The sequence below is a fragment of the Nansenia antarctica genome (genome assembly GCF_963989245.1).
Source record: "Nansenia antarctica genome assembly, chromosome: 5".
Lineage (NCBI taxonomy): Eukaryota > Metazoa > Chordata > Actinopteri > Argentiniformes > Microstomatidae > Nansenia > Nansenia antarctica.
This window is the reverse complement of record NC_137690.1, coordinates 21,822,200-21,837,393: the sequence shown is the minus strand read 5'-3', so window position 1 is coordinate 21,837,393 and position 15,194 is coordinate 21,822,200.

Sequence of the window (15,194 nt, the reverse complement as noted above, 5' to 3'; positions counted from 1 at the left end):
TATGTGAATGGAGTGAACTTTTGTGTTGTGTTGAAAAAGATTTGGACAGTCCTTTTGTGTTGTCCTTTTGTGTTGTGTTGGACAGAACTTTTGTGTTGTGTTGAAAAAGATTTGGACAGTCCTTTGTTCCAGCTGCACTCCGACTCTACAACCAGGCCCTGCAGGGTGGGGGAGACCTGGAGCTGGAACTTTGGAACTTGGAACTTTTTACTTATTGAGCCTGCACTGTTTTATGTATTTTATTGAATGTTTTCTGTCTGCCCTAACTAAGCTGTTTGACAACAACATTTCCCCATTGGGGACAATAAAGGTTTTCAATCAATCAAAAAAAAGACTGTATGGAGTACATTACCATTTGGTTTTGTTAGGTGTTTGGCTTAGGTGTAAGGCATAGGTGTTTGTTTGTTTGCCTTTTTGAGTACTGTACATACAGTATATCATGTGTAATTGTGTGTTTACATATTCTATATCCGACATGACACTATCCCAGCTGTTTACCGCAGTTCTGCTAACTCTAAGGCTGTTTGACTGATGCTCATGTTGATGTGTTAACGTTCAGCAAAAGCACTATTTTTCCTCCTCCTCTGCTCAACAGCCACTTCCATGAGAAAAAGACCTCCTGTCTACAGTCATTGAGAGGAAAGGAGAGGAGGAAAAACCTCCTCATGCCAATAGCCCTCGCAGTAGGATCCCCTAGTAATTCAATACCAAACCCGCACTCTACTGTGGCCAAACCCTTTCAAGTCAATAACCACCACACTCTGTTATTTCACTCTGCACTCTCTCTCTCTTCCCCTCTCTCTCTCTCTCTCTCTCTCTCTCTCTCTCTCTCTCTCTCTCTCTCTCTCTCTCTCTCTCTCTCTCTCTCTCTCTCTCTCTCTCTCTCTCTCTCTCTTTATCCTGAGTTCCTGAGGAGTTGAGTGGCCAGGATGTGTAAGGTGAGGTTGGGAATCTGCTGTGATGGAGAGGGGTCATGCTGTGATTGGAGCCGATAGGTCTATCCATTTTTTCAAGTAGAGACATCATAGAACTCTGGGGGAGATGGCTAGGGGTAGGGGAGGCTGTAGGCATGGGAGAACAGGTAGGTTTTGAGGTGGGATTTAAAAGTGAGGAGTGAGGGTGAGTCTCTGAGTGGTTGAGGGAGAGAGTTCCAGAGGCGGGGTGCAGCTCGTGAAAAGGCACGGTGACCGAAGCCTTTGAGTTTTGAGGGTGGGACAGTGAGGGGAACAATGGATGAGGATCGGAGGGTACGGGTAGGCCGGTGGGGGTGAAGGAGGTCAGTCAGGTAAGGGGGGGCCAGGCTATGGAGGGCTTTGTATGTGAGGATGAGGACTTTGAATTGTATACGTTCTTTGATGGGGAGCCAGTGGAGAGAGTGGAGGACAGGAGTGATGTGGTCACGGGAGCGGGTGTTTGAGAGGAGGCGTGCAGCAGAGTTTTGGACCATCTGGAGTCTATGGAGGGAGCGGGAGGTGATGCCGGTGAGTAGGGAGTTGCAGTAGTCAAGGCGGGAGGAGATGAAGGCGTGGATGAGGGATTCAGCAGCGGGGGGGGAGAGGCAGTGTCTGATTTTTGCAATGTTTCGGAGGTGGAAGTAGGATGTCTTGACAATAGAACTGACGTGGGGATCGAATGAGAGGGTGGGGTCCAGAATGAAGCCCAGGTTGCGAGCCAGGGGGGAGGGGGTGATGGTAGTGTCGTCAATGGTGAGTGTGATGGGTCCGGTTTTATTGAGGATGGATTTGGTGCCGATGAGGATGACTTCGGTCTTTTCACTGTTGAGTTTGAGGAAGTTGTGTGTGAGCCAGGTTTTTATTGCTGAAATGCAGTTTTCGATGTGAGTGAGGGGTGGGTTCTGGGTGGAGTTTGTGGTGATGTAAATCTGGGTGTCATCGGCGTAGCAGTGGAAGTCCAGGTTGAATTGGCGGATGATGTGACCGAGGGGGAGTGTGTAACAGAGGAAGAGCAGGGGGCCGAGGACTGAGCCTTGTGGGACCCCCTGTGTGACAGAGGAGGAGGAGGAGGTGTGACCGGAGAGGGAGATGAACTGTTGTCTGTTGGTGAGGTAGGAGGTGGGCCAGTCCAGGGCGGTGCCCTCAACACCCAGTTGGCGCAGCCTTTGAAGGAGGATGGAGTGGGACACTGTGTCGAAGGCTGCGCTCAGGTCTAGTAGAACTAGGATGTTGAGGGCACCTGAGTCTGCAGAGGTGAGGAGATCGTTAATTACTTTGACCAGGGCTGTTTCAGTGCTGTGATGTGGGCGGAAGCCAGATTGAAGGGGTTCATACAGTTTGTTGGATTGGAGGTGGGAGGCTATATAGGAGGCTTCCAGGTTTCACTGGGAGAGAAGTGAGCAATATCCAACTGTTGCTCCTTTCCTCTCAGTGTAGTACTGGCACCAGCCCATCCACCTCTCCTGTTGATCGATGACGTCCGAAATGTAGAACAGACTGGAACTTTCATTGTCTAGGGAGTCTGGTGAGACAAATATGAATACAGGCTAGAAGAAAATCTGAACTCAGGGAGGAGGGTTAACACTAAGGTTCAGTATCAGAGACACCTCAATTCAGACCCTCTGCTGTAGGTATACTTGTTGAGGTTCAGGCCATATGTCCACCCAAATGCCAAAGCAGTTTGGAGCCATGGGTGGGAGCTGAGACAACCATATTACAACATTCAATCCATCAAACATTCTATGTCTAGCACTTTTTACATATCACAAAATGCTTCACAACAAAAACAATACTAAACAATATTAAGAGTAAATACAATACAAACAATATGATCTAACACCAAACCATAGACTGCCAATAAGTAAGCCAAAGAAAAAACCTCCACAGAGGGGAGACAGATATAGGGCACAGTGGCATGGACAAACTCTCTGGGAGGAAGAAACCTTGAAATTAATCAGACTCCAATCAGACTCCATGGGGACCATCCTCCTCTGGCTGATCAGGTGCCGAACAGTCAACTAATGTGGAATATGATGTTGTGCAAGAGTTCAAGGTTCCGTTGTGAAGGTGGGACCTGGGTGGGCATTTCTGGTGGGACCCGGGTGGGGTGCCAAGGACCAGTATACAGGGTGGGGTAGACTCAGCCTGGACGAATTCAGAAACTAGTCTAGTTTTGAGGGTCTCATCAGATAAGCACAAAGAGGACAACACAAGATTAGAGGCTGTTGCAAACTGAAAAACTGATACATTAAACAGTAGGAGAGAATCAGCATAAAACAGGACCCCTGGCACCTCTAAGGGACATCTAGAATAATCTAAAGGATAAGGACAAGGACATGACCAATCTAAAGGACAAGGCCAGCGCCCGCTTACACCATGTCCACTCTGTCATGGGCCGGCCTGCCAGAGGGTACTGGGCCATACACCTGCACTGGCAGGGCCTACAGCAGAGGCCCCAGTCAACCCACACCGCAGGAACCCAACCACCACTGAACAGGAAGAAGGACCCGAGATCTGTCCAGGCAGCAGATCCATACAGAGCACACAATTTGCCACTTTCATTTGTAGAGCTCATGTACTCTGTGACGCTTGGGTTGAAAGTGCTGAATACTTCATCATCCGTATGACAAACTCACCATTTTTCATTCGTTGTTAATTCCCTTTCCTTCCTCCTCTCTCCCCACCCCCTACCCTCGAAGCTCTCCTAATCTTGTTGGAAAGGTCAGTTCAGCATAATGTCATCATACAGACCAGTACAGGCATGCACAGATTAGTAAATCCTGCTCTAATGTCTCTTTTCAGATAAAACAGCATTTAATGACAGTAACTCTCGTGCATTCACTGGGAGGTTTAACAGAGATTGCTTATTACGGCCTCTTCTTTACCCTCTTTGTATTTTTAATGAGGTGACAGAGAGAGCCGTGATGGAATGGAATGGTCTTACAACATACTCTGTATGAATCATATATGCCTAGCCTGTATTTGTGTAATATTCCATCAGCTCTCCAACAGAGATGGGGTTAACCTCTTGAAATGTGATTGACGTTTTTAGAGCACAGACACCACTACACAGATCCAGAACTCAAGAGCGTCCTTTTTTTTTTTTTTTTTTTTTAATCATAGTAATTATTCATAGGATATCATTTGTGAAAAATAAAATGAAAAAATACTCAGATTCATGTTGGAGCGCATATTCAATCAAGATTGTAGGCTTTGCTCATAGTCTATTGTTGTCATGACCAGTAGGCCTAACTTGTACAGTGTTGGGACCAGGTGGGACCAGTTTTCTAAGAACATAATTATATTTCCTCAACAACTGCAATGTTCATTTTGAGGGGGAAAAAATTGTGGAAAAAGGGAATGGTGAAGAGCTTTAAACATGAGAAGTCTCCTGGCTCTGCCTTTACCGTTCATCCGTTTCTTTGCTGCTTCCAAGAAGAAATGTTTTCCTGCCCCATCTCTGTGGCAACAGTAGCGTTCCCAACAGTGAGAGCATGAGGAGGGGAGGGAATGTGGATTCCACTGACTGGAAAAAGGAAGACTGACATCAGGGTCAAGAATGGAACAGAGAATATAGAGGCCTCAATCCCCTTCTCAACATAAACACCATGGGCCTGTATTAATTACAGTTATGAAGCTATTCAGTTACATCTACATGTATGGTCTGTCTGTGTTGTGGTTATGTCTGTTGGAGAGACACTTCAATGATTCAGTAGATGTTTTCACAATGTCTTGTAAACATTCTTTGGTTGCAATCAAGGCAAGGTATTCAGTAAAATGTGGTTTTACTCAAATATTAGCAAAGTTAAACAGGATTGGAATAGAAATCACTAAATGATGCTCATAGTAATGCCCTATCTGTGTATATAGCCATGTTAGCTTACCAATGTGGGCAGTACAGTTCACTAACTAACAAACGTTAGCATTGAATATGCTATGGAAGTCCTGTGTCATAAACTGCAGAGCGTAAACATAAGTGGAGACACTTGTCACTTTTGGAGACAGGCCAGTAGATAGACAGGCCAGTAGATAACCATAAACATGTCCAGTCCTGCATTCATCCTATGTGGACTATTTCGCCCCAAGGTTGAATTTGCCGGGTAAATATTACAGTGCAGGTCACAAATGAACTCCTGCCTTTCTTTTAGTATAATCACCCAGACCTGACAGTGGACGTTTCGCCCCAAGGTTTCAAGCTAAATATTTAAAGTCAAAATGTAGTAATTTACTAGCCTTTAGCCTACCGTTAATTAGCAACCAATTCAACTTCCTCCTAGTAATCATAACATTGCTGCCCGTACCCAAAACGTACAAGTGTGAGTATCTAATTTGTATTATTTTGTATCTAATCTCTGTCTCTGTAATCTCTGTCTCTGTAATCTCTGTCTCTGTAATCTCTGTCTCTGTAATCTCTGTCTCTGGAATCTCTGTCTCTGGAATCTCTGTCTCTGTAATCTCTGTCTCTGTAATCTCTGTCTCTGTAATCTCTGTCTCTGTAATCTCTGTCTCTGGAATCTCTGTCTCTGGAATCTCTGTCTCTGGAATCTCTGTCTCTAGAATCTCTGTCTCTGTAATCTCTGTCTCTGTAATCTTTGACTCTGCAGTCAGAGTGGACTTTCATAGCTAATGATAATGTCTGGTCAGTGATGACGCCACTGTTGTGACACTGTACCCATTGATGGTGAGGAAGAATTAAATTGTACTGGATTTGGACTTGGGGCAGATGAGGAGGATTTCTGATTTAGGTTAGGTTTCAGGACGTTTTGTTGCAACCAGGTTTTGATAATGGTGAGGCAGTTTGTCAGTGAGATGGAGGCCATGGCAGCGTCCATGCCTCCATGTCCAAGGGAGAACTTTTAGAGCATTAATAAGGGGGGGGGGGTAAGAACAGAACATTGGGGAACACCTTGGGTGACTGGAGCTGTGGTTGATTTGTGTTTTTGATTGGTCTGTCGTTGAGGTAGGATTTAGCATGTGATAGCAATGTCAGAGATGCCGAGGCTGGTATTTGTTGAGGATGGTGATTGAGATACCTCCAATTACAAATAATTCTCTACACAAGGAATTACTCAGTGTGCACACTAATGTGTATACGTTTGTTTTCTTTCCCTTTACACAGAGGAAGAAGTGCTGCTCAGAGTTTTCTTTGACTTCCGGCCGACGGGCTGGGGCTGGGCCTGGGGCTGGGGCTGGGCCTGGGCCTGGGGCTGGGGCTGGGGCTGGGGCTGGGGCTGGGGCTGGGGCTGGGCCTGGGGCTGGGCCTGGGCCTGGGCCTGGGGCTGGGGCTGGGCCTGGGGCTGGGGCTGGGCCTGGGCCTGGGGCTGGGGCTGGGGCTGGGCCTGGGGCTGGGGCTGGGGCTGGGGCTGGGGCTGGGCCTGGGCCTGGGCCTGGGGCTGGGGCTGGGGCTGGGCCTGGGGCTGGGGCTGGGGCTGGGGCTGGAGCCGCAAGCAGACCATGGGACCAGTGAGGATGAGCGTCGGGGGGACAGACGCTACGATTCAGTGTTTCCACACCCAGCAAGCAGGACCATAGGTAAATTGCACCTTTCTTGTTATAGGGCTGCAGGTCTGGTCAGGAACGAATGGCCTTGTAGGTGTAATTAGGAGAGAGGATGGTGGCGCGGGAGGTAGAACACTAACAGCAGTAATAGTCCATGTAATGTAAAGTCGATAGTAAATCTCAACAAACTAAAAAGTATAACCAGGGAAAGGACAGCAAACAAATCTTTAAATCTAGATCATGAATATAAATAAATTGATAAGAAAACACACTATTGGTGAAGTAAATGAAGTTTAAATCAACACAACAAACCCAAAAGTAAAAAAGCAAATAATGTTCACTCTGTGACACAGACGCTCAAGCTGCCATCCAGATCAGGACAGTACTAGCTAATGATATCATCGGCACATGCTGGAAACCATCTCCATGCAATGCTTGCTTCCTGCCTGGCTCGGATGTGCGATACACATGTCTGATAACTGTATGCCAAAAGCAGGAGGCTTAGGGGGGAAAACCAGGCATGGGGGATGTGTGTGTCTGGAACAGGGATGCATGGCTCTGTCATGAACTAAGCCTTCTACTGTACATGAAACTGAGTTGTTGGCAATGTTCAATGGAAACAAATGAAGACAAAACAAATCAATCATCATTTGAATTCTCTCCTGACACAATTTTACCCAAGCATCGGAATGCTTGTACACACACAAGTCTCTACCCACACTTTTGAACAGGTGTTTATAGGGAGCACTCTACCTACCGGTGATGACTTTAAAATCCTCAATCTATGACATTAAAAGACTCACAGGCTTCAGTGTGGTCTAATGAATAGTGTGGGCTGTGATGTCTTCTCTCAGAATATATACTATTGTTCACATGTTCACCATTCAATATAAATAGTGTCTTGCTGCAATGATATGATTCTAGTTTTCTTTTACCAGTAGTGGTCAGAATGTCCCATGGCCACCGTGGTCAGGTTTTGACCAACATTGGTGAGAGCGGCGGTGGTCAGAGTAGTGGGTCAGGACCAGTGTGAGCTGAGGGTTCATATGAGCCCAAAGGGAAGCCCTTTACACAAGAGCCTTCAGTAAAAAAAAATACACACCAAAAAACAACAACCACCATCTGCATGAATGAGTCCCCTGGCATGTGTTACAAATGCACGCCACCGTACAGCACTGTAAGTGGTCTAGCACATGGGCCACTGTCAGAGTGGAGAGTGTTGAACATGGGTCAGGGAGTTGAGAGTGTAAAGGTGGTCTGAGAGGGTAAGCTGTACAGTATATCTCAACATGAGCTCAATCTTTACTCAATTCTCCATCCCCAGTCGAAGGTGTGTCAGTTCTTCTGCTATCATGAAACAATTCAGTAAGATTAACAGATCTCTTAGGCAAACAGATTGTCAGTGATTTTAAATGTTGGTTTAATAGCAGCTTATACTGTATAGTACCTGGAAGAAAGTTAACATGCAGGATGAATAAAGTTTGCTCTTAATTTTCTAGATTTGATTGATTAAATCTGATTGAATCAAAACGTAATATGCATACCCATAAGAGTACAACCTATTTAAATGTGAATAACTGAAGTTATCAACCCATGGCACTAATTTGTCTTTGATCCTTGGTTTGTTTTAAATGCAGAAACCATTGTATTAAGATGCCATATCTTTCTAAAGCCACTGAGGCATTCTAAGGACTACAACACAGCTGCAAAGCTAATTGTGTGATTTATGTTTGTTTGGTTGCTTGCTAGCTTGCACATTTTTGAGGAAAGCATGCTCAGCTGCAAGCCATTGTCTTACGTAAATAAGAAAAATTGGACTTGTGGGTTAGCCTAACACTGGCTTTCTTTTTGCCTGCAAATACTGTCCTGCATTTATCAGCGGGTTATCAGCTCACACGAGTTGAGTGGAAATAACTTTGCTCAAATTGTTTTTATTTTCTTACTCTGTCCAAGACAAACAACAAGGCAACAGAAATGTGAAATATTAATTCACCCTGAACATGTCTTAATGGTTTTTTAATTACACCCCAAACAATAATTGATGTGAGCTTGCAGCAATACTGTGAAAGTCAAAGGCGAAAGGCATTTATCTGTGAGTGAAATTCTTGTTGTTCATCACCCTCTCCCTCCCTCCCTCACCCCACTCCCCTTGTTTGCTCTCTCTTCCCTGGAGCAGCACTGTGGAGTGGGAGAGGTGGGGCTCTGGGTGGCTGTGGTGTTGCCATTTGGCTTGGGGGTCCACATGTGTGCCGGAGGTCCTCGTTTTGATTCTAAATCGCCCTGACACCAAAACAAACAAACTCTCCCCACTGCCCCAAACAGGCTTGGAAAATTATGGGCAGGGGAGAGAGATGCAATTACAGCAGCTAATTTGTGGTCACCAAAGCTAACCCCCTTGCTTGTGCGCCCCACCAGTCCTCATTTTCAAACATTGGGGAGTATGAGCTGGTGTGTGTGTGTGTGTGTGTGTGTGTGTGTGTGTGTGTGTGTGTGTGTTTGGGTGGTATGAGGGATTGTATGGGTTGTATGGGGAGAGTAGCACCCATGCCTCTCCTCACAGCTGCAGGAAGGTCAGGCAGCACTAGGACAATTAGCTTTGCTCATCACGTACAATTAGGGTTAGGGCTCTGCATGGAGGCATCTGTTTCTAATTGAAGCAGAATAGATATGAAGGCAAGCCATGCTTTCTCCATGCTGTAAAAACAAGCAGTCCACAGAACTGGAAGTAAATAGACTTTGGCTTGTGTGAAATTGAGACTTTGAACCACCTGCATATCTCAAATTAGAATGTTCTGTACTAAGGCCTTTGTCTGTAACTGTTTGGAATTTGTTGGTTTTACACAGGGAGAGCCAAGATAATTGGTTTGGTAATTTTAGAATGAGTGGATGGGCTCCAAATCACACATGGTTTACAAACACACACCCAGACACGCATAGGCAGACAAAGAGGCTGTGGATGTCTGGGGGGCAGCGTGAGTGTGAGCGCGATACGTGAGCGGCACCAGATCCGGGCCGTGACGGCGATATGATGCGACTGGCCTGTGTGCCCACTGGCCAGCTGACATCAGCCAGCATCTCTCTGACCGCTGATACCCCCCGGCCCCTTCCTGCCAACACCAGATGCAAACAAAGAAAACCGAGGCAAGTGCACACCAACACACATCTGTCCACAAACACGCACAGTGAACAAATAGACACACACACAGACACCAGCGGAAATATATTTGACAGATACACAAATTCTAGGATATATATATATTTATATATATATATATATATATATATATATTTATATGTATCAGGGAAAGAGAGGAGGGTGAAAAAGAGAAAGAGTTAGCATTTTGTTTGAGTGAGTGGTGCTGAAAAGGTCTTAAAAGGGTTATTGTTCATGGCGTTGAGCTTGTGAGTGTTGGAGGTACTGGGTGTGGAAACTGTGAGGACAGACCCGTATAGCGTCTGAGTGGAGCACCGTCTGATGATTTTATATCACCTTCCAGCACCTAACACACACATATACATGCCAAATTCCCCTAATTAAATTGTGCACTATACACATCAGTAGGCATTCCCAATAGTGTCCTAGTTGACACATTAGAGAGATTTTTGGACGATAAGTTACGCTACATGAATTTGTGTGACTTACGTAAAAGTTCTTAACCACGAATTGCGCGGTAGTTAGGCAGTATCAGGCATTAACTTGAGTGGTTAAAGGTGTAATAAGTGAGATTTGAAGCAGCAACATGAGGTTGGCACGGCATGCTGTTAATGCCTCCACCACCCTCCGCCTCCTTATATGGTATTCCATCTTCCGTATTCACCTGCCATCATAGCTAAAAGCATCACCCAGGACACGTAATTTGGAACGCCTACTATCGTGTATAGGTACAGTACACAATTTGTTTGTACATACAGTCATACACACACTCTGCTGTACACACACATTTATAGCCCAATGGGGCCAATGGAGCATGACAGGTTTTCTCCTCGTTGACCTTCACAGCGTGAGTGAGAGGTAGGGCATGGCTGGTTCAGCTGGCCTCCCCGTCGTGATGTGCAGCCAAAGCACTACTTATCAGCTTTGTGGCTCAATGGTTCTCTCTGAGGGTAATAAGTGTACCGCACCACTGGCTTTCAATGTATACTTTCAGCGCGTTCCCATCGGTGTATCGGACACGACCCCTGGCCTATGTCGTTAAGAAGGGTATAATCCTGTTACAGTTTAGTTATTTCATTTTTTAAAACTGTGCATCCTGGCTATGGATTACCCTATGGCAAGGTTTAGAGCAGGCTTCTCACGGTCTGAGTGGGTGTGAGCCTGAGGGACAGTAGCGACACAGATGGACTTGTATGTCTTACTGTGTCTTACATGAATGTCTTACTGTTTGTAGTAGCAGCAATTGTCACTACCCAATAGACAGGTGAGTACATACATTTACAATGTTAGGGGATGCAGCAACAACAAACCTGTTTCAGGAGTTCAGGAATATGGTTATGTGTGACCAATGATATTTGTATGGCTCTGACATACCGTTCAATTTCCCTGGTCATGATACACCTCGAATGACATTGCAATTGAGGTGAGATTGCGATAACTTGTACATTACAATGTCACACTTAAAGCAATGTATGTAAATACATGTGTTTTGGAAAGAGTGTGATGTAGTAGAGATTTCAGATCATCTACTGTATATGAAACAAGTGCCTGTCTATATTTAACGCATTTATTACATAAGAATGAATAATGAACGCAAGGGATTAACTTGTCTTGCCCTTTTTTCTCTCTGAAGCTAGTGTTTATTATGAACATTCAGACACCCAGTAGATGAAGACTTGAATTGATTTGTGGTAGAAAGAACTTTGGGGCATGCAAAATAACATCACATTAAAGCAGTGAGTCAGTGCACAGAGATGGATCTTATTTTAGGGGGGGGATCTTAATCAGTGAGGCTTGTCTGTGAGTCCTCCTGGTATCCCAGGCTCTTAGATCCAGACTTGTCATAGCCATCTCTAATTAGGACAGGGATACGCTAACAAGGGACACCATCATCATTGCTCAGCTGCCTCATCATCATCACCATTGTCATTATTAAGCTCGATATCAAATTCCACCCTGGCTCACAGATAGAGGGACTCCTGCACACCTAATATATTGTGTGTCATTATATTGTTATTATTACAGTGCCAGGGGAGTCAAACAGGATGGAGATTCACCCATGTAATATTCTATACAGCCTAGCAGGGAGGACCCGCTTGACATTCTCCTCTTAATGACAACAATCTATTACACAGAATGCAAAGGCAATTTGGTTACTCTCTCTCTCTCTTTCTCTCTCTCTCTCTCTCTCTCTCTCCCTCTCTCTCTCTCTCTTTCTCTCTCTCTCTCTCTCTCCCTCTCTCTCTCTCTCTCTCATTCTCCGTCTCCCTCATATACAAACAAACAACAAATATTATGTTTATTTTGATTATTGTAAAATATGTCACTCTTCCATCTCTTATTGCCTGTGATTGACACAACATACCACACTCAGCATTGATCAGCATCAGAAACAATCAATCTCATCATAGTACCATTTGTTCTTGAATCTCTCTCGATTAACACTACGTCCCTAAACAACCAGTGCATACAGATCAACAGACCGTGTGAATACATTACAAAGACTGGTTAAACTTACTGTATGTGACAGTGATGGAGAATGAGTGACTATACTAGTGTCTCCAGGGCTGCTGTCTCCAAGACCCCCAGCCTTCCCCCATGCAGCCTCAGCCTGCCAGCTTTCAGTGTCTGCCTCTGGCCAGCAGGGCACTACTAAAGAGGCAGCTGCCTGATGATCGATGGCTTCATCCAGTCTCCTTAATTCCTCCTCTTGTGCCGGGAGAGTGCTTAATGTAACAGGCCCATAGAGAGCAGCCATGATTGGGCCGTGAGAGAGGAGAGAGCAACGGGGAGCCACTTACAGGGAGAAGCTTCCCATGCAGGAGTCATTACCACCACAGTTACCCCACACTCAGTCCAACACTACAGACACTTAGCACAGCATCAGGACCGGACCAGACACCACTGTTGTCTGTCGGGGTCTTAGAGTGTTGACTCTGCAGTTATGTGGACCTGCAGAGCCTGTGTGCTTACAGCATAATAATCTGATGGCAATATCATATGTGACACGGTCTGGTCAATTGGTCCGCAAGTCGGCATCCAATTTAATGTTCAGACTTTTCTTTTCGAAAAATGTATACACATTTCAGCATTGTTAAAAATCATTGACACACTCTCTAATCAACTAACACAGATTGTTTTGTGAGTCTTCTGTAGTGTTATAGTTAACTAGGTAGCAGTAGGTATTACTCACCGAATCCATTGCATTGCAGTATTTTGGCTTGACTAGCAAGTTTGTGTTGCGATCTTCAACAACGTTGAAATGTATTTCCATGTTTCAAAATAAAAGCCTGAACATTTTGATTGGTTGCCGACTTGCCGCCCAAATGTATATTTCCTCAAGGAAGGAATATAAATCCCACAAATAACCTGCACCACATTCTGATTTGTTTATGCAACTTCAGCTTCCCCAGCAGAGAAGCTAATCAGTACAAGTGAAGCCTACAGTTGCCCCACTCACTTAGCATGTGCCCCATTCATCTGTATGCATAAACAGCTTACCATAGTACTGAGAGCTTCTAGAGGTGCTCAGATTGGCTTAATGCTAAATGTCCTTTTTCTTGGTTGTATACAATAATACGCCCCCCCCAAGTGCTACACAATACACATACACACACACACACACAAACACACACACGCACGCACTCACGCACGCACACACGCACGCACGCACGCATGCACGCACGCACGCACACACACGCACACACCAAGCACCTCTTCCCAAAGCATGCCAACATCTGCTTGTTCTTTCTCTGATTAAAAAAATCCTTTGCGTTTCATTATCGCTGATTTGCATAGTAATAGCGTGCATATTAATCAGCTACTTCAGAGGGTGGGCGGTCTAATGAATGCTGCAGTCTCCTCTGTTTTAACTCAATTTTGCCTCATCCATATTCAGACATGTACCCCCCCCCTTTCTCCCACTCCCGCGACCCTCCTGCCCTCAGGGACGGCAATTCAGTTTCCGCTGAAATGCTTCCTCCAGCCTCTCCCCAATCCCAGAACCCCCTCCATTAATCCAATTAATTAGTGCCATTGATATGCGGGCTGCTCGGACCAAGCAGCTGTTTGCCTGCCGTTTGCCTTGCAGAATGGAGAGCGTTGGGGCATGGGGAGTCACACCACCCTGGCTATGGCACATCAGAGGTGGTGGGGTATCTCACATGGAAGTTTGGAAGGTCACCATCCACTGAAACTATCCAAAACCCCATCCAGGCTCTACCACTCATTCTAACATTTAGAAATGAAGATATAGGTGACCTTGGACATTATGATACAGCACAAGCAACCAGAGGTTGAAATCATTAGCATGTTGCAAATGTTGTGACCTGGATGAAGTCTCTTCTGGTAAACTCATGTAAAGATTGATGTTATAACATTCTAAATTTGCCTTGGGTTAGTGAATCTGCCACAGAATAACAACGTCTAACATTCAAATCCACTTCATTCACATTTTACATTGTTTTATTACCCTTGAGCAGAAGTTCCTGGGGGGGAAAATGAGCTGAAAGAATAGATGAAAGTGTGAAATGAAAACGCTTATGCCCTTTTATTCTATTACGCGCATATATATATATATATATATATTCCACTGTGCGTTAGGAGGGGGAACTAAATATATATCAATGGATATATATATATATATATCATGGATATTCATTTTCCAATTGTCCCCAAATAGAACAGGCTACCTCCAGAGATCTCCTTCAGTGCCCAGCCGGAGTGGTGTGCTTCAAAATTACCATGGAGAAATGAATTGCGGCGACAATGTCTAATGTTTTGTGACACAGCACGAATGTGCTCACCCTGGCCCAATCTAGGGCTGAAGCAACTCATCGGAGATATTGAATTAAGCAGTGCTTGAGTAGAAGGGTAATTCACTTTTCTGCTTCACTGGTTATCACTGTGGAGGGAAGGGATGCTGGTGGTAAACTATCTCTCTCTCTCTCTCTCTCTCTCTCTCGCTCTCTCTGGATCCTGAGCTGGTGGTAAACTATCTCTCTCTCTCTCTCTATCTCTATCTCCCTATCTCTCTCTATCTCTCTCTCTCTCTATCTCTCCCTCTCTCTCTCTATCTCTCCCTCTCTCTCTCTCTCTCTCTCTCTCTCTCTCTCTATCTCCCCCTCTCTCTCTATCTCCCCCTTTCTCTGTTGGTCCCTCTTGCTTTCTCACTCAGTCTTGTTCTGTTGGGGACTTGTCCGTGCTCTTTCATATTTCTTCTTCCATCCACCCTTTTACTGTATACATATCTAAGATAGAGTGCAAATATAATGGCGACCAGCTTTGAAATAGGCAGCCTAGTGAATCTAGGTGAAATCAGATGTGAAACGGCAACTTTATTTACCGCTAGGGATATGTTGATGTTTGAGGTCTTTGTTTCAGGAATATACAAATCAGTATGTTGAAGACACTTTAGTTTTTTCCAAAACAACACCTTGCATTTGGGACAGAGAAGAAAGCCCTAGTCTAATATTATACATACGCACAACAGAAACTGCACATCATTGTTAGAATTGGTTTACTGTTTCAATCTATCATCACTCATCTTTTTCTATTTTTCCCAAGCTGCTTTGCAGTACAAATGTGTA